Here is a 21,038-nt window from a genome sequence, read left to right as displayed (position 1 = left end):
AATGGTGAATCATCCCCCATAGTTGACATCATCATCTTGAATCCTATTGGTTCTTATAAAGTTTATTTTGGTTGTACATTTTTCTTAGGAAACCCATTTTAGACCTCAAAATTCCCCTAAGGAGCCAATTGTACCAACCAATGCACTTCTTTGCTCAAACCACACTTATCCACCAAGTCAAGATTAATATAACTTTAGTTAGATCCAGGATCAATCAAAATAGAAACAACTTGATCATAAAGCTTACCATCCATCTCAATGATCGATGCTTGATGATCCGCCTACCTGTTGTCCACAGTTGCATAAATTTGAGGAATGCTATGACCAACATCACCAACTATATGCACCTCCTGAGAAATGTAGATCTGGGGTCTACCATCACTATGATATTATGGACAATCCCTCTTACGATGATCCTTACCACATATCTAACACTGCAATGGTTCCTCACCACTGCCTCTAGCCTGCTACTCTCCATGTCCCTTCTTAGCTGCATTGAATCTCTTGCAAGGAACTGCCTTATCTTTCTCACTTGCATCTTGATGTCTTCCTCTCTTTGGTGGCCATTTTCCTTTAGCTTTGTCATTTCTTTTCAAGTCATGTTTAGGCTCCACTTTGCACTTTGACTGCTCATAACAATGATTTAACTTTCGTATGGCCTCCTCCAACGATCTAGGCTCATCAAACTCAATCCGGTCTATGTATGCAACTAGAAATCCATTGATGAATCTCTGAACCTTGGTTTTCTCCTCTCTGAGGTAAGGCACATATCTCAATAGCTCTAAAAACCTACTAGTATACTCCTCATATGCCATAGAACCCATTCGTAACTCATAAAACTCCCAACTCTGTCATCATAATACCTCTAAGACAAGTACTTCTTCTTGAAGATCCTTTCAAATGCATTCCAAGTCAACTCATCCTCATGTATTTCCTTGACATTCTTCACATCTTCCCACCAAATATCTGCTTTACCTTTGAGACTGAAAAGGGCTATCCTTGCTTTCATGTTTTCCGAGTAATCATGCAATCTAAAGAATTTATGCATGCCAAGCAACCAAGCCTCTGCATCCTGCAATTTATTCATCTCTACTTCAAAGGTAGGTGGATTTTCCTTCTTGAACTCATCTAACAAATATCCCCTATCATTCCTCCTGTACGAATGATAATGATGATGATCATGATGTCTATCAGAACCAAAACTAGAGTAATACTTGTGTCCAGTACCTCTCCTATCCAGAGTGTCCAACAACCTGCCATCTCTGATAGTGTTAGATCTATCTGAACTATGTCTACTATGAGACCTTATGCCATATGCCCCATTAGTTCTATCCTCATGTCCATGGCTGATCCAAAGAGGTACCTATCATTGCAAATATGACAAACTTGGAAGTAATATCACATTCACCTCTGCTTGTTTCTCTTGTGCTTGCATGATTTTGTCATTGTCTGCTTTGCAACTCCTTATTTCCTCCTTCAAGATTCTCAAGGTGTCTGCTAAGTCAGAAGAGTTCCCCACACCACAGTGCCCATATGATTTCTTTCCTGCAAGGCATATTATGTCAACTAAACCAAATCACCATAAATCAATGTACCTTAGCATAATTCGGGGAGGATATCTTGTTTTCAAGATCATCAAATCAGCGTGATGCATGTACATCATAGCCATAATAACATATATACATATATCAATAAGTGCATCAATGCATAGCCATCATACTAACTAGGGTCCAGTCATCAATGCAATGCCATATCAACAATTCATGCTATGACCTCATGCATGACAACAACCATTACTTGAGTATACACATTGCCTTATGGAACTATCTACTTGCATAAGCAATGCCTAATCAACTACACATACACATAGCCGCATGTATTCGAGCATAAGCGATCAATTCTTGTAATCAACCTACAAGATTGATGCATGCAATCAAATAACCAATAATTCAACCCAACATACAAGAATATGATCAACATACATATAATTGTATAACCAGTCATATACTCATGACGATTCATTCCATAAATTTGACATCAAGTTCCTCATGATAACCTTACTACTACCATGATCAATATGATGTATTGCAATAAGCACATGGAACATTAGTGTAAGAGCCACACAAGCAATTGACATGCATGCATGACCAACACATTCACCCATATTTGTAGCGCCAGATATGACCCAAAGAGAGTGTAACCATGCTCTAATACCAATCTGTAACACCCCCTCCCATGTCTACCCAAAGTAACCATGCCAACTAGGGTAAACATGAGGAGAGATGCCACTACAATCAGATTCAACCTCTTATGTCACCTTAAGGAAGTGAAATTGACATAAATACAGTGATCCAACAACATCAACAAACCCCTAAGCAGACAAGTCAACCACTCAGATAACCTATCCCTGGGTCCCACTGCTATTCTATAGCTCTTAGCCCTCAGTCACTCTCATGCTATGGGCAAGAGAGTGACCACAAACTCAAAGTCACTCTGACTAGCCTACTTGCCAGGGATTGTGGTCCAGAATTGCCAGTTTTGTGCCAAAAACCTTGGGATTTGAGCCACTTTTCTAGCCTAGAATCACGACCACTGCCCAGAACCAAATGTAACCTTCAGAATGCAAATAAAACATGATAACAGTGCTAGTAATTCAAAAATCAACCTTAGTACTAAGCCTGAGCATCCACAACTGGGACTGGCATTCTGTTAAACACTTGGCATCAATGCAACCTACAGTTCTAGGATACAAGACAGAGCATAAATAGTTGAAACATCCTATGAAATGTCTTCATAAGGATCACCTCCTTCTCCATTGAGATACCAGATCATCAATTAGGTCTTGCATCCATCCATTTAACAGCTACAAGTAAATACATGAAATAACCATGACATGAACTAGTCATTAAACCAAGCTTATAACTAGCATAAGACCATATAAATATCAGAGATATGATAGACATTAAATCCACATATAAATCAGTGCAAAGGTAAGAGAACATAGCTTTTATTAAGCATAGGAAAATCGACTATGTTTGGGACTTCCACATACCACCTCACCATAGACATGGTTGAACCAAATCTCTCTTTCGGCCAGTCACCGCTGTGCCATATTCCAAGCATGAATGTGGGATCTCATAGAACAACCAATCCAAGAAAAACCAAGGGAATCCTAAGGTTAAACCACCTCCACCCTCACCAAACCATGATCACACCAAAACCGGTGCTCCTATCACAACTGAACAAAACTTGGAATTCCATCCAGAATCCTTCACTATCCTTGAGGAATTTTCTATCTCTCTGTCTCTTAGGATTTACTGCAATCCAAACCTGGATCACTAGGCCCTAAACCAAAAGTTCTCCCTTAGGCTTTATCGTGTATCTCGCCAAAACTGGTCAAGGGATTCCTATGCCTTTGGGAATGAAACTTGAGACCACCTCTTCCCTAGATTCTGAAATCCATCCAGCAATTCCAAAGTTCAAAAAATGAAATAAGCATCTTAACATACTATGACATCCGAAAAAAGGCCAGGCTAGGCTAAAAAGCACTGTTATAACATGGCAAGACCATGCCACCGACAACAAGAGAACCATACACCAACATGAAAATCCATGCATGTCCAAACCATCTAAGAAATCACACATGAAAATGTAAGTATTCTTGTTGAAGCTGCTTGATCCTACTTTCCTTTCCATTATCCTTGATTTCTTTTCCTTCCTTTCCTTGCCTTCACTTTCCTTTTCTCCATACTAGAGTGCACCAAGAAATTATAAGTGCCTAAGAGATTGAGAGAGAGAAATAATAATGAGAGAGCTCCAAACTTGAACTCGACAAAAGCCATGAATTGATCCTCGGAAGCCTTTTTATGCATGAGGCCTCTAATTTCTTCATTTTCCATTATTTTCCTTCAATTTCCTTCTTACATGCAACCTGTGACCTTGCCTTCCGTTTCTCCTAATTTCCTTTATTTTCATAAATAAAATATGCCAAAAATGCATTTTTGCCTTTTAATTCCTTTTCCAATTTCCTTAGCCAAAACACACATCTAGTGATGCCCACTAGGATATTTTCCCAACATTCAGCTTGGAATAAGTGTCCCTTCACTGTAGTCTCATTTTTCCTTTATTAACTTTTATTACATGAACTTTTCACTAGGGTTGTTACATAAAATTAGAGAGCCATGCCTAACTTGGTGGGAAAGCAACCCGTAAGCCCAATATTGGAGCATGATCCTCTAGTAACTAAGTGTGAGGATAGTGCAAGGATTCAAAACCTTCATAACTTCACAATTTATCTTATTGATTAAGTAGAGGACTAGTGGATCAAATGACATTACTTCAGGTAGATACAGGGGTAGAGTGTGCATGAGCACACCACAAAATTTAGGAATATGACAATAATACTATATATCTCCCAAAACAACCTAGACGTACTCGTCAAGTATCTAGGGAATTTACAAAGTCATCTATGAAAGAGGTGGGTGTTGTTCAAACCCAAAATGGTGGATGCATGTTGTGTATAGGCATAACACTTGGATAACACAGGCCAGAAGAAAGGGAAGTTAAGTGGGTCAAAGAAGAGGGAGCACACCATGTAGGGCCAATTTTACCATAGTAAAGTAGCTTTCACTATGAGAAATTACTTAATAAACCACATTTTTAAAGTCATTTATAATTAAACCCATGAAGAATAATTAAATAAATCACTATTTATTTAATTATCTTCTAGGAATAATTAATCAAACCATTGTTTAATTAATATTCTTGGTCACATTTGACCCAATTATGAGAAATAAATAGATAAATCATTAATTATCTTATTTTTCTCTAGGAATAATTAACCAATCACTATTTAGTTATTATTCCTTGTCAAGTTTGACCAAATCCCTTAGGAATAATTAAATAATTCATTATTTGTTTGTTATTCCTTAACCATATTTCTTGAGATGATAAATAAATTATTTATTTATTTATTATTTCTAAATAAAAGTTTAAATATTTTTTCTCTCTAACCAAATATAATAAAATATTCCAATTGGTTAATTCTAGAATGGGGTTAATAATATTTTATTATTGCTCATTATTTGAGGCTACCCTAATATTTTGTTATAAATAGAAGGGTTTTCCATTCATTCCTTGCTTTCGATTATTTTTGTTGTTGCACTCATTGTGGTAGCTCTGATCATTATCATTGTCACACACCATCTTCTTTTTCATTTGAGTTTTAATTGAGCTCAAACATTTTGTTTGCTGGGTTTTACACATTATAGAGGAGAGAGACTCTAAAAAAGCTGAAGACATTGAAGATAGCCAAGAACCCATCCCATAGAGGGGGACTCGTAACATTATTTGTTCCCTTCGTAGGTGTTTTTTAATAAAGTATATTCTTTATATATTTTGTTTCCATTAGATTATTGGAGTTCTTTGTGCTTATTTTACTATTCCATTTTGTTGTTTAACTGTGTTTGTGGCATAGATCAGGGCTTTTCAAGTTTTATTTTGGCCGTAGATGTACATTGTTTAACAACCATTTTTATTGTTAGGGTTGTCTTTCATCCACAGCCTAAAGTACTTTCTTTTCGTACACATTCAAGAAGAATTCTACACAACAAATTGGCGACTTCACTAGGGAATTTCTTATTGTCACTAACAATTGGTGACTCCACTGTGTTTTTAATTTTGATCTGAAAACCTAGGTGACCTTCAGTTTTCAGCTTAGGGTTTTTCTTTTTTAGTCTCTTAATTTTTTTTGCTAGCACTCTAACCCTATATTAGACAAATTTCTAACTTCCACAAGTTTTTTGGTTATTTCTGCAGGTCACATGAACTAGCTGTGATAGAGACAGAAAAATTTTCCGAGACTTGCTACCCGAGAACTAAGGAGTAGAAATCACACTTTTGTACCCTGAAAGTGTGATATGGAGCTCCACAACGCACTTTCTGGCCCAAAAAGTGTGATATCCCCCTAAACCCATAAGTACTTATGATTTTAGAGGTTCTAGGATTTTTTCTGATTTGTTTATGGGTTTTGTCGAGAGTCGTCTGCTAGGTTGGTTGACCATTGTCTCCACCCGCTTAGGCCTTGATCTACTTCATTTCACTCGTCGAAGTGGAATTTAGCCCCTTAGGGCCTCTAGTATGCTTCCACCTTTATAGGAGGATTTTAGTTGAGTAAGAAGTCTGAGTTTTTGTAGATCTTTTAGCCATATTTTCTAGATTTGTACCTTCAGGTTTCAGATCTTCAAAGATAGGTTGTTTTCATCCAAAGTTTCATCTTAAACCTTCTTTCGTCATTTGCCTTAGGGTCCCATTTTTTTCCCTAGGTTTCACACACATATTCCTATCTTTTTGCAGTGATTTTCCTCCCTGGTTTTTTGTTGTTGCTGCACCACTTTCCAGTAACATAGTTCCATTTGATCCAAGTTATATTGATTCTTATATCTCTTGGCATTTTTATTGTGTTTCTAGTTGATTTCACCACCAACCAACAAAATGTTTGCAAACCCAGTTTGGGTGGGGTTTAGAGAGTTGATTTGTTGTTCATTTTCTATTTTTAATTTCAATTTATTTCAACAATCTTTTTATTTTTTCAAACATGATCTGGGCTTAATTAATAAAGACACTTACACACACAATCACACCTTAAGTGAAGGGCACTTGGTTTTCACCACCAAGCCAAGACTTAACTTAATTAATTTATCTCCGCACACAAAGAAAAAAACATATTGTTGATCTTCCTTCACCATTTTTGTGTCACTTGTGTCTTACAACCATTGTGCCACCAAGGAGTTTGTCATGGAGGCTCGTAGGCCTTCATCCCCAATTTATGCTTGGGAATATTACTCCTCCCTGCAGGGTTCGAGTTCATAGTCCCTTGAGTCCCCATACCGACTCCTCTTTTGGTTCATCTGATTCCGAGCCTCCTTCACCGCATACCATCATCATGTCAGGACCCACTGTAGGTGGAGGAAACCAACCTGGTGTTGGCTTTGGTTGTATTCTAGTTATCACATCTAGTGGAACCATCATAGGAAACATTTCGACAACTCCCATGTTACATTTCATGGCTGGGTTAAGCCTCCCAGATTTTAGCCAGTTGATTAATGAACCTATACACCATGATGTTGGTTGGCCAGCTATGTCAACTAAGCTTTCCTCCGACATTCCGAAGTTTGAGGGTAATTCTGGAGAGGACCCCACCAATCATGTCCACTCCCTGCATATGTGGTGTTCATCCAATTCCATCACTAATGATTCCATTCATCTTCGTTTGTTCTAATGCACGCTCACTCGAGATGCTACAACATGGTATGTTTACCAACCCACCACTTCTCATTCCACTTTCACGATGCTTTATAAAGCATTCCTTTCATATTTTCAGTTACCTCTCCAATACGACATTGGTACGGAGCTCTTGGCCACATTCTGTTAGTCTGTTGCCACCCATCTTTCCAATCATGTTCAGGAATGACGTAGAAGGAGGAGCATGTTTTGTGCTCTAGCCTCCGAAGACCGTGCCTACCTCGATTGGTTTCTAAGGACTCTTTTAGGGCCTATTACCAAATATGTTGTGTCTCATTTCCCTCAGATAGAGGAAGAGGCTCTCCAAACTGCTCTGAGATATGACTTGATTTATGCTCAATCTGGTTATGTCTATAACGTTATACCAGATCTCCATCATCTTGGTGGTGCAAATGCCCAGGGGCATCTCAAGCCGCCGGCAGTATCGTTGGAGCTATTTCACATCCTTCACCATATACTCAGCAAAGTTATGGCTATCCACAGGGGTGAACCAATTCCTCCAACACTTATGGCCCTCCTACCAACAATGTGTATTCAGGACAAAGCACCTCTTATGCATTCACCCAACCACATCGGTAGATTTCAAGGCCAGTTAGTGCTCAACCTGTCTACTAGACTATTGCCCCTTCCCCATCTTATACCTATGCACCACTGAGTGCTCCATCCCCTCAGGCATTAGCGCCATAGCCTCCCATGCATCCTCAAGCCTAGTAGCCACCACCCCCCTACGGTCAAGTGTTTTCATAACAGAGTGCGACCAATCCCCAAAATTTGAAGAAAAAGATTAAGGGGAAAGGTAACAAGGGTAACCAGGGTAAGCAAGGTATTCAACCTAATGACCCCCAGGGGAATTAGCCTAACACCAACAACTAACAATAGGGCAACCAACCCAAGAAGACCAAGGCTATTCGTACATGGCCATTATACTCATGAGTGTCCCCTCTTACCCCAAATGCGCCAAATGTGGGAAGCCCAACCAGCTTCTAGAGATCAATCACCCATGCAGAATTTGCCTCATAATCTTGAGCCATCTCAACTGGTCGTGCTCACAAATCCTTTCCCTCAGTAAGGACTTATTGCTACTCAACCTTAGTAAGGTCAAGTAGCTCGCCTTCCCCAACCTTCTGGTCCTTGTGACTACCATATCCTCACGATGAATTTTGATTGGGTCAACACCTTTGATATCAACTTGCAAACTCAGTTGCATTAATATGACAAGCCATCGACTTCGTCTGCCACTGAGTCCAAAACCAAAGCATCTACTGAGCCTCTTATGATACCAAATGGTTCGCTACAGATCCCTCAACCTAAATTTGAGTCAATTCCTAAGATCCCAAAGGAACCATTACGTCGTAACACAACTTCTAACCGAGCTTCCCATACATACAGTATAGTAGATGCCTTGGCACAATCACCTGCTACCATGTCGATGCTAGAGGTGCTCCAATCGTGCCCATATCAAAAGAAAGCTCTACTAACTACTTTGGGCATAGTAAATCCTTCAGACAATCGTTTGATTGTCTTTCCTATTGATACGTCAGAACATCCTCCATTACATCCATTCATTTCTTTTTAGATACCAGTCAGAGTCTGTAATGCCATCATCTCCTGATGCATTATCGATGAAGGTGCACCCACCTGCATGATGTCCACTTCTATTTGGAAGCAAATCAAGTCACCTGAGTTGTCCCCATCCACCATCACTTTGTGTGCTTGGGATGGTCACTCCTCCTAGCCTCTCGGCATGTATCGCAATTGTCTAGTGACTCTTGCGAGAAAGTATATTCATGTAGACATTGAGGTTATTGATGCCCCTCTATATTACAACATTCTTTTGGGTAATAGTTACACTTATGTCCTATCATCCGTCGCGTATGTGGTTTTCTACAAGATGTGTTTCCCTCGTGAAGGGAAGATCGTCACTATCAATTAGTTGACATACTATGAGCCATCATCCTTGATCTCCCCTGAGGCCATTATCTCATCGATGTATGACAAGCAGTCTTCTACCCCTCTCACTAGTGTTTCACCCAGAGTCTACAAAGATTCCTCATTGTTGGGTACTTTCCCTAGTCCCCACCCTCCCATCTCTGAGGCTAACTCATTGAGTGTTTGCATGTTACAAGTGTCACGAGCTCCTCAAAAGTGGTCTCGTATATTTGATCAACAGCCATCTCCTCAGCACCTTGTTGTTACCATCTCAACTGAGCCATCCAGATCCACCCCCCAGGACCTCCTCCTTTTGTGGGTGCCTCTCCTTTGTTCCCACCAAGAACTATTCCTCTAGGTCTCAACCATCCAGGAGTTGTTCCGCCAAGAAATTATCTTGTAGGACAGACACCTTTCTTGTTTCCTCCTCCTGGAATCTTTTCTGTCCTTCTCATGGTTTTGTTGATTCTACCTAATATGACTTTGGGGATTGTAGTGTGATACATTGATCCCCTAGAAAACACTCTGCCTGGTCAGCTCAGACCATATCATGCTTTGATCCCAGTTAAATCAATCCCTACGCCCCTTGTCAATGCTCTAGTTCCACCGCATCCTTAACAAGAACCCCTTCATGTTGTGAAATCATTTGGACAGGGGGGAAAAGCCAAGAAGAAGGAACCTAAGGATAAGACTCTTAAAGAAACTTCTGCTCCCAATGCCCCAAAGAAGACACCTCCATGCGCTTTGTGTGAGGTTGTTGGGCATGCCACTAATAACTGTCCTGAGCTTCCTCATCTCAAACCTTTAGTTCATGAAACATTCCCTGAGTTAAGTATCCCTAAGGTCCGAGTTACCTTACTGGGACCAGCCAAGAAACTCAAAATGTTGTGCACAAATCACCCTTGTGCCTTGTGCGATCATTATGGTCACTATGACCATTGTTTCCCTCATCTCGATGAATTTCATGATTGCCTCCAAGTGCTTCACGACTTTGAGGCCACTCGTATGGATCATCTACTCCTCTAACTGTGGATTCTGGTACCACTAGTACCCCAGAATAGGGGGACTCTGGTCACACCATCATGATCCCTCCCCACGATGTTGAGATGATGGACTCCACGGTCCATATCCTTTACCTATTGTCATCCTTGAGATCTTCCCTGGAAAACTTCTTTGACGTTCCCGTGCATGCCTCTATGGAACCTCCCTCATCGAAAACTCGGGTCTCAACATCAGTAGATCTTCCATATACTAGCTCATCGTCTACCACCTTAGATGATGTGTAGGTGAACCTTCTTTCTCAAGATGATGCGCCAAGTACTACTGCCACATCATGTAGTCAATATTCCTCCCATCCATCCATCTTCCATTTTGATGAGGACATCATGGAAGCCATGACTACCCCTCCTGCTAGGGGGAATCATTCCCACCTTTGCATACCAGATCAATCCCATCCATCACATATTCTTGGATAAAATATGCCATGCTTGGGGCATGATGGTTTTTCCATGGCCATATTCTTAATTGATTAACATAAGTCTTGGCCTAGATCCCATAGAATCTAGGTATGGTCGATTATCCTCCCATTCCTTGGATAGTTTGTCCTACTAGCCTCTCCGACGAGCCATATTCACATCGCATATTGTAGACATTTTATACCATATCTTCAAATATTCTACTCTATGTCATACCACCTTTACCAAATATTCCCCATGTTTAACTTAGTGGGCAGTAGTTCATTCTCGTTTTCCTCTTCCCTTAATTCTTCAACAAGAACCATCATTCTAGGAAGCATTAAGGCTATCTTTAGACAAGTAAGGCCACTTGCCTAAAAATTGTAGACCCCAATTCCGATGGCTATGATCTCCACAATATTTAGGGCCTTCTCCTCCTCTCAAATTGGAGGGAAAATTCCCTTTTATAGGAAAACCCACAATTTTTCTGTCACACATTGCGACCAGACTGTAGCTCCGTTTAACAAACCAATGGCACCATTGGAAAGATCGCATCGATTATTATAATGGTTATCTCTTAGTTTTTGATGATTTGCCACTTCACCAGGAAGCCATTTTTCAAAGAAGGGCCACTTCGTCGCCTCTGAAAATCAAATTTCTTCATATGCGAAGCTTGTACTTTGGGGACCACCTCCCTTAGTGCTTGTTGTATCACGTGTTGATTTTCGTCATGAGCAACCATCATTTGATCATGTTTTCATGGTCCTCACCGGGCCTATTTTGTGTGGCAGCATCATCGAGTCACCTTTGTTCAGAGAATCCATGATGAGTCACCTTTGCAGCCATGGAGTCTATTTCACATCCCATTATATCATGTCATAATATTCCTTCCATCTTTGCATACCATTCATACCATTTTGCCCAATTTGGCCTTCAGTCATACTGTCCCCCATCCCCTCCAAAGACAAATAAATTGCTATTAGGTCAACCATGCACTTTATGATCTGACAAGGGAAATCGTTTGTTTATCCCTTAGTCCCATCTTTCCCCTTTTCCCTGGTGCCAGTTCATCAGTCACATTACTATTTTCCCGCGTGCCTTAGTTGAGGATCCTCATTGCCTCCTCTATGGTGGGCCCTATTCTGTCGACATCGGCACATCTATTCTAGAAGAATGACCTAGAGGGTTTTGTATCTTGGTTTCCAATTTCCACTCTCGTTCGATGCCTCAGATCAAGCAAAGGGGATCATCATTTCCATTTGACTTGATTGTTTCATGCTCGTGATTCATACACTTGATGGTCCAGTCATGCAGCAGATTATACCAGTGATTCTTGGGTGTGTGTGAAATGTTTCAGACCTCACGAGGGCATGGCCCTTTAGGTAGCGCCCCACATGCCCAGATGACTTGATAATATGCTACAACCTCAGATGCAGTTTCATAGATTTGATAGGTTTGGTTCCTGCCACTTGCAATGCTCATGACATGCATGTCTCCTTCAGATGATTCATTTAGTTTACAGAGCCATTTCCTATTCAGCAGGGCTTCTTTAGTTGTTTTACACTCCCTCCCACCCATTTTTTGAGGGAAGGGCCATTATATCTCATGTACTTAGATGTTATTGTATTCAATCCTGGCTCGTGTTTTTTCCAGGAGCATTATGTATATGGGATACATTGTATTATTTTCTGGCTCATTTATGCCAGCATGTCATGTACCATTCAACATTTATTTTATTGTTGAGTTTCATGTTTCTAGGCACATCATTATTTTTGTACTAAGTTATCTCAAAGGGTATAGATATGCCTCCCTCGCCTCACTGAGATCCAGTCCCACAACATAAAAAAGGATACTTTCATTGGTCTTTCCCCCTCTGTCACTATCCTCTTTCGCTTCAACTCCATTGGTCTCACTCTCTCTGTCTAACTCCACTTCATTGTCTAGTGATTGTGTCCTTACAACGTACTTCGGTCATACGTTTTGCTCCTAACACTCGTACATTGGGGGGAAATCTGTTATCACAAAAAATTGACCATCTAGCCATAATTTACTAGATGGGTCGAAGTACACCATGTAGGCCCAATTTTACCATAGTAAAATTGCTTTCACTGTGAGACATTACTTAATAAACCACATTTGTTAAGTCATTTATAATTAAACCCATGAAATAATTAAATAAATCACTATTTATTTAATTATCTTCTAGGAACAATTAATTAAACCAGTGTTTAACTAATATTCCTTGTCACATTTGACCCAATTATGAGATATAAATAGATAAATAATTAACTATCTAATTTTTCTCTAGGAATAATTAATTAATCACTAATTAGTTACTATTCCTTGTCAAGTTTGACCAAATCCCTTAGGAATAATTAAATAAATCATTATTTGTTTATTATTCCTTAACCATATTTCTTGAGATGATAAATAAATCATTTATTTATCTATTATTTCTAAATAAAAGTTTAAATACTTTTTCCCTCTAACTAAATATTATAAAATATTCCAAATGGTTAATTCTAGAATAGGCTAATAATATTTTATTATTGCTCAATATTCGAGGATAGCTAAATATTTTGTTATAATTAGAAGGGTTTTCCATTCATTCTTCCCTTTTGATTATTTTCAGCATTGCACTCAATGTGGAAACTCTAATTATTATCACTGTCGCACACCATCTTCGTTTCCAGTTGAGTTCTCATTGAGCCCAAACATTTTGTTTGTTGGGTTTTACACATTATAGAGGAGAGACACTCTACAAAAGATGAAGACATATTTGAGGATAGCTAAGAACCCATCCCATAGAGGGGGACTGGTAACATTACTTGTTCCCTTCACACGTGTTGCTTAATAGAATATATTCTTTATATATCTGATTTCCATTGGATTATTCGAGTTATTTGCACTTATTTTACTATTCCATTTTGTTGTTTAACTATTTCTATGGCATAGATCAGGGTTTTGGTAGGTCTTGTTTCTATCATTTTCTGCAGATATACACTTTTTAATAACCATTTTTATTGTTAGGGTTGTTTTTCATCCACAACCTAAAGTAGTTTCTTTTCGTACACATTCAAGAGGAATTCTACATAACAAATTTGTGACTCCACTAGGGAATTTTTTATTGTCATTAACAATTAGCGACTCCACTGTGTTTTTAATTTTGATATGAAAACTTGGGTGACTTTCAGTTTTCAGCTTAGGGTTTTTCTTTTTCAGTCTCTTAATGTTTTTTACTAGCATTCTAACCCTGGATGAGTCAAATTTCTAACTTTTTCAAGTTTTCTGGTTATTTCCCCAGGTCATAGGAACCAGCCGCGATAGAGACGAAATTTTTTACGAGACTTGTTGCTTGAGAACTGAGGAGAAATCACACTTTTCTCCCACAAAAGTGTGATCTGGAGGTCTAGAGCGCACTTTCTAGCCCAAAAAGTGCGATATCCCCCTAACCAGGTCAATACCTGCGATTTTAGGGTTTTTGGGATTTTTTATGATCTGTTTCTGGGTTTTGCCAAGAGTTGTTTGTTGGGTTAGTTGACCAATGTCTTAGCTTGCTTGGGACTTGATCTACTCTATTTCACTCATCAAAGTGGAATTTAGCCCCTTAGGGCTTCTGGTACGCTTCCACCTTTATAGAAGGAGTTTAGTTGAGTAAGAAGTTTGAGTTTTTGCAGAGCTTTCAACCATATTTTCCAGGTTTGTACCTTCCCATGATCTTCAAGGATAGGTTGTTTCCATCCAAAGTTTCATCTTAAACCTTTTTTGGTTATTTGCCTTAGGGTCCCATTGTTTTCCCTAGGTTTCACACCAATATCCCTATCTTTTTGCAGTGATTTTCCTCCTTAGTTTTTTGTTGTTGTTGCACCACTTTCTAGCAACATAGTGTCATTTGATCCTAGTCACACTGACGCTTAGATATCTTGTCCTTTTTCGTGTTTTTTTAGTTTATTTCACCACCAACTAGCACAATGTTTGAAAACCCAGTTTCGGTGGGGTTTAAAGAGTTGATTTGTTGTTTTTAATTTTATTTTATTTCAACAATCATTTTCTTTATTCAAACACGATCTGGGCTTAATTAGTAAACAAAATTATGCACACAAGCACACCTTAAGCGAAGGGCACTTGGTTTTCACTGCCAATCCAAGACTTAATTAATTTATCTCCCTGCACAGAGACAAAAACATCTTATTGGTCTCTCTTCACCATTTCCATGTCACTAGTGTATTACAACCATTGCGCCACCAAGGTGTTTGTCACAGAGACTCTTAGGACTTCATCCCTGGTTTCCACTTGGGCATATTACTCCTCCCCATAGGGTTTGATTTCATAGTCCCCCGAGTCCCCATACCAACTCCTCTTCTGGTTCATCTGATTCCTCATCTAATTTCGAGCCTCCTTCATCGCATACCATCATCATGTCAAGACCCACTATAGGTGCAGGAAATGCACCTAGTGTTGGCTCCTTTTCTATCCCAGTGGTCACATCTAGAAGAACCGTCTTAGGAACCATTCCGACAACTCCCATGCTACCTTTAATGGTTGGGTTGATCCTCCTATATTTTAGCCAGCTGATTAATGACCCTATACACCACGATTTTGGTTGGCCAGCTACGCCGACTAAAACTCTAGAAAGGACCCCATTAATCATGTCCCCTCCTTCCATATGTCTTGTTCTGCTAGGCCCCTATACTACTAGTGTAACCCCTTATTGTTATTAGTAAAACCCACTTATTATATTGATGTACCCATGTAGTGCCCATATTATTACTATTGTGCCCCATGGAAGCCCACTATTGTTATTTTGTGCCCTTACATTATTATTGTTATGTCGGCTCTGATTATGTTATGACCCCTTAGACTCCTATATATAGAGAGGAGGTCTTTTCATTTGTATCATCCAAAAATTGTTCATTTATGTAATGTAAAGGAGGTTGCCCCCTCGAAGAGGCTGAATTCTAAGGCGTTGATTTATCTTTTCTATCTTTTCTTGAGCTGGTTTCATAACATTTGGTATCAGAGCTTTGGATTCTAGGGTTTCGCTGCTCCAAACAGGTCATCGTGGAATTTTCGCTAAACTTTTTTTATGTGACGTTTCAGAAGTCGCAAAAAAAACCCATTTGAGAAGAAATCGCGCTGAACCGTGGGTCCGAATTTCAGAACTTTTCGCGTGATATTTGCGGAGATATGATATGAGGAAGTTGGTCTTTTGCAGACTCCTGAATTACATTCAAAAAAGGTGACCTGGGGAAAATCATCATAACTTTCTCTCTGGGGATCGGATTGAAATTTCGTAAGAAGGTATAGAAATAAGATGGACTGTAGTTTCTTGTATGCATTGTTCATATCCAAAGGTTGAAACAGTGACTTGTGGCACGTTGTACAAGTTCGCTCTACTGAACTAGTCTATAATCAAGTCACTGTGGGAGATTTCGCATAACTCTTCCTTGGAGAATCCAATTTGGGTCAGACTTATGGCATTGGAAAGAGGACACAGAAGGCTACTACAGATCACAAATTCAGAACTAGATGATCGAAAAGTATAGAGATACATCAGAGGCAATATTGAGCTCCTAAAATCAAGAAAAAGCATGATAAGGAAGTTTGATGGCAAGGATCTGGTAAATTGGATACTTCAAATGGAGCAATATTTTGATCTACATGGTGTACAACTATTACAAAAGGTATGTATTGCATCTTCATATTTAGAACCAAATCAATTTTTATGGTACAAAGGGCTTTGTTCTCATAAACAACTTGTTACGTGGTCAATTTTCATGGAGGAAATGATAGCACATTATGAGGATACAAAGAGCAACACCTTCTTTAGAGCAACACCACAATAATTGGAAAGAGTAAAAGGGCTTTGTGACATAGTGGAAAGAAAAATTATGGAAACTAGGAAGCATACCCCTCACAACTATAAAGATGGAAGTGTTGTTTCTCCTAGCCTTCCACAACCTACAAGGGTTACACCACAACAATTGGAAGAAAAAAGAGAAAAAGGGCTTTGTTACAATTGTGATAGAAAATGCATTAAAGGTCATAAGTGTGCCGAGAAGAAATTATTTTACATAGAATATGAAGAGGAGGAAGAAAAGGATCAAGAAAGGTCAAAGAGAAGAGGATATACTCCAGGAACAAAGCCTAGATGAAGAACAAATAAATCCAACCATATCTTGTAATGCATTGGCGGGAATTACCACTCCTCAAACCATCAAGATAGAAGGACATATCAAGAAGAAAAAGGTGCAAGAAGTGAAAGATCACATTGAGAAAGAAGAAATGAATCCAACCATATCTTGTAATTCATTGGTCGAAATTACCACTCCTCAAGCTATCAAGATAGAAGTACATATCAAGAAGAAAAATGTTCAAGAAGTGAAAGATCACATCGAGCATCAAGAAATGAATCCGACCATATCGTGTAAAGGATTGGAAGAAATTACCACTCCTCAAACTCTAGAGATAGAAGGACATATCAAGAAGAAAAAGGTTCAAGCAGAGAAAGATCACATCGAGCATCAACAACAAGTTCTCCAACTTTTAAAGGATAATGCCACTTCGGTGCAAAATCAAATGAAACAACAGGTAGATCAACATCGTAGTGAAAAATGTTTTGATGTAGGTGATTGGGTATTTTTATTGCTACATCTCAAGCAAGCTATTTATGAGAAGGAAATGTTGGCAATACTACATGCACTTAAAAAATGGCGACCTTACCGAATGGGAAGAGTCTTCAAGGATGAGGATGTGGAAGCATTGTTTTGTGCCATTTCTATTATCCAACCAGATTGGATAAATGAAGCAAGGGATGAATGGAAGAAGGATGAAGAAGTATGGCCACTTATTCAAAAGTTGCAAAAGATCCAAATTCAAACAATATTGCCAGAAATTAAAGAGGAAGGAAAAATCATATTGGAACCTGGAGAAGCCACAGAAACAAGAACCTGACAGCTACGAAATCGATCAATTTCAGAGTATCTCATCAAGTGGAAGAACTTACCCGCTGAAGATTCCACATGGGAGGACAAGAATTTTATACAGAAGCATCAAGATCTACTCAAGCATTGAGGACAATGCTTTTTGAAGGAGAGGGGCATGCTAGGCCCCTATACTACTAGTGTAACCCCTTATTGTTATTAGTACAACCCACTTATTATATTGATGTACCCATGTAGTGCCCATATTATTACTATTGTGCCCCATAGAATCCCACTATTGTTATTAGTGTGCCCCTACATTATTATTGTTATGTCGGCTCTGATTATGTTATGACCCCTTAGACTCCTATATATAGAGAGGAGGTCTTTTCATTTGTATCATCCAATAATTGTTCATTTATGTAATGTAAAGGAGGTTGCCCCCTCGAAGAGGCTGAATTCTAAGGCATAGATCTATCTTTTCTATCTTTTCTTGAGCTGGTTTCATAACATGTTCATCCAATTCCATCACCGATGATTCCATTCATCTTTGGTTGTTCCAACGCACACTCTCTGGAGATGCTACAAAGTGGTATGTTGACCAATGCACTGCTTCTCATTCCACTTTTGCGACGCTTGCTAAAGCATTCCTTTCATATTTTTAGTTATCTCTCCAATATGACATTGGTATGGAGCTCTTGACCGCATTCTGTTAGTGCTCTGCCACCCGTCTTTCCAATCATGTTCAAGAATGGTGTAGAAGGAGGAGCATGTTTTGTGCTCCACCCTTTGAAGACCATGTCTACCTCGATTGGTTTCTTAGGACTCTTTTGGCGCCTATTGCCAAAGTGTTATGGACATTTTTGTGCCTTACAGCAATGAACATGAAATGTCCATAATCCAAGGGATCCAAAGTCCCTAAACATGTTGTTCCTACCCCTAGAGGAACAAGGCCAGCAAACCACAGCAATTCACAAAAGTTCTCCACCAGAAACTGCTCAAAAACAAGTCAATTCAGGATCAATTCAGTGGCTCCACTAGCTGTCTGCGCTGAATGTCAAAGTCAACACTGGCTACCTGCACTGCAACGCAGGTAGAAGCACTACCAAGGTGCGCTGAGCGGAAAGTGACAAATGTCAGGGTTCTTGTGAGAGGTGTCAACGACTGTGGAAGCTTCCAGAAGATTCCTCCATGACACTTGCCTTGATGAGTTCGACTAAGTGATGAGTAAGAGGCTCTTAGCCTCCAAGTGGAAGTAAGAACTGACAGAGAAAGAGGACACTAGTCAGGTCACAAGCTGACTCATCTTCACTCTCAACATCTATATATAGATCTCTTCTCCATGGGATCTAGAGGCTGGAATTTTGTTATTGCAAAGAATTGCTGTTGGTTTGAGACTGGAATCATTGGGTGCTTAATGCTTTGAAGGGAGGTGAAGATAGGAATTTCATTTGCTGGGAAGGAGGTGCTGGATTGGACCTCTTGTGGTTGTATCTCCTCCTGAACCTTGTTATTCATCAATAAAGTTATCTTGGTTTCTCCTATATAATGATGTATCTTTGATGTATGATTGCATTGGTGTATTTAGTTCATTTCTAATCCTGAACTAGTTATGAATGTGAATATCTGTCTTTGAGTAGTGTTCTTCTCTTGTCGCAAGTAGCTGTTCTCTTGTGATCTTGCAGGAATCTATTGAAGCTGGGCTAGCGAGAAGGCAAGTAGTTGTTCTCTTGTGATCTCGTATGAACCCGTTGAAGCTGGACTAGCAAGAAGACAAGTAGCTGTGAACACCCAAAGAGAAGAGAGACCGGATCGAGGGACAAACGGAAGACACCGGTGAGTCTATTTATCTCTCTTCTTTCACATTTCATAAAGGAAGAAACCAGAATAGCTGTCCTTGTTTGTTGCTAAGGCACTGTCACACCTTAGGTGGATAGGATCGTCCTGCATGGGCATTTTTACCCACAACAAAATTGGCGACTCCGCTGGGGAAATCTGTTAGTCATTTTATTTGTGTTTCTATCATTGTTTATTTCATAGACTTAACAGCAGCAGTTGCTGCTCTGATCCAATCACTGGATCTGTCTATGATCTAAATGATGGAATCAAAAATGATTTGATGATCCTTTGTGATAGATCTTAGTCATCCCTCAAAGCATCCCTTTGATTGTACCTCGCTTGTTGCTTTTATTTGGCCTGAAATCGTAGATTAATCAGCAAACCGTGACCCAGAACCCAGAGAAAACAACTCTCGTTTCTTCAGCGCAGACCCTGTGAAGAGGTTCTGCATTTCAACGCAGGTCCCGTGAAGGCTACCTGCGCTGAATGTCAAAACCTTTGTGTTGAGGGTGCGCTGATCTAGTTAGGCCTTGTGCAGCTGGGGTTCTCTGCTCTGTTTTGCCTTGTTTTGATCTCTGATTTTTGCAGCCTGTAACTAGCATAGGTACCTGTCTGATAACCCCTTTTCTCTGCTTAAATTCCGCCTCCTTTTGTACAAAAGACTGTGAGTGCTTTTATTTGTTGGTGGCATCATTTACAGTCTCCTTTTGCAAGAGTGAAATAGTCATCCTGTAGCCCCTGATTCAGATCTGTTGATTGGGATCTTAGGAGAGAGTTCATTGGCTGTTTACAGATTGATTATACGTTCATTTTTGCTTTTGGTTTGAGTTTGTCTCTTTTAAGTGTCAAAACAAGTAGTTCTTTTCGAAAAATCGTTAAGTGTTGTAATCTCTTCCACCCTTTCTGATTTCGAAAAAGTAAACTTATTTGTAGTGATCATTTAAAAGCAAATTCAAAGTTGTGCAAAAAGCTTTCTTTGTAGGCATCAATACTAAGAAAGCAGAAAACAAACACTTGCATTGTGCATTTGCATCTTGATAGTTTGCATGTTGATTTAGGGAAAGTGCATTTTTAGAGTGTGCTGATTGCTCTCTGAGAAAAGATGGTGTCTTTCTTTTCCCTTTGTAGCTAGGATTTTCATTGTTCAAAAAGAAGATAAAATTTGCTTATCATCTTTTAGACTGCATTTAGGAAGTTGTTTATACATCTCGTGGTGAACCTCAAAAGGCAAACTTCTAAAAAGATCAACCTAAAATAAATTGAATGAACTTAACAACGCTTTGCAACATAACGCACAACATAGAGGTCTAGGCTAGAGACGTGTTCCGGCGTCGTAAAGCCTGGTGACTGTCAATCTCATTGATGGTGGGTGATTCCTCCTGAGGGACGATAGCGCCAGTACGGATTGTGCTCCCACGTACCGTCGCGTATATATTGGGATACCCCTATAGGCATAAAACCTTTATCCTTAGGAAGCCGTGTCGGTCGCCCTACTGATCGCAATGCAATGAACACAGCATTCAGGAAGATCGACCGCCCGTACCCTAAAAAGTATTCTGCGGTTTTGCGAAAAGTTTGGCACACCCTCTGC

The sequence above is a fragment of the Pinus tabuliformis genome, chromosome J (genome assembly GCF_031772625.1).
Source record: "Pinus tabuliformis cultivar Carrire ecotype Pingquan chromosome J, CPIR1, whole genome shotgun sequence".
NCBI lineage: Eukaryota > Viridiplantae > Streptophyta > Pinopsida > Pinales > Pinaceae > Pinus > Pinus tabuliformis.
This window is presented reverse-complemented; position numbering follows the sequence as displayed.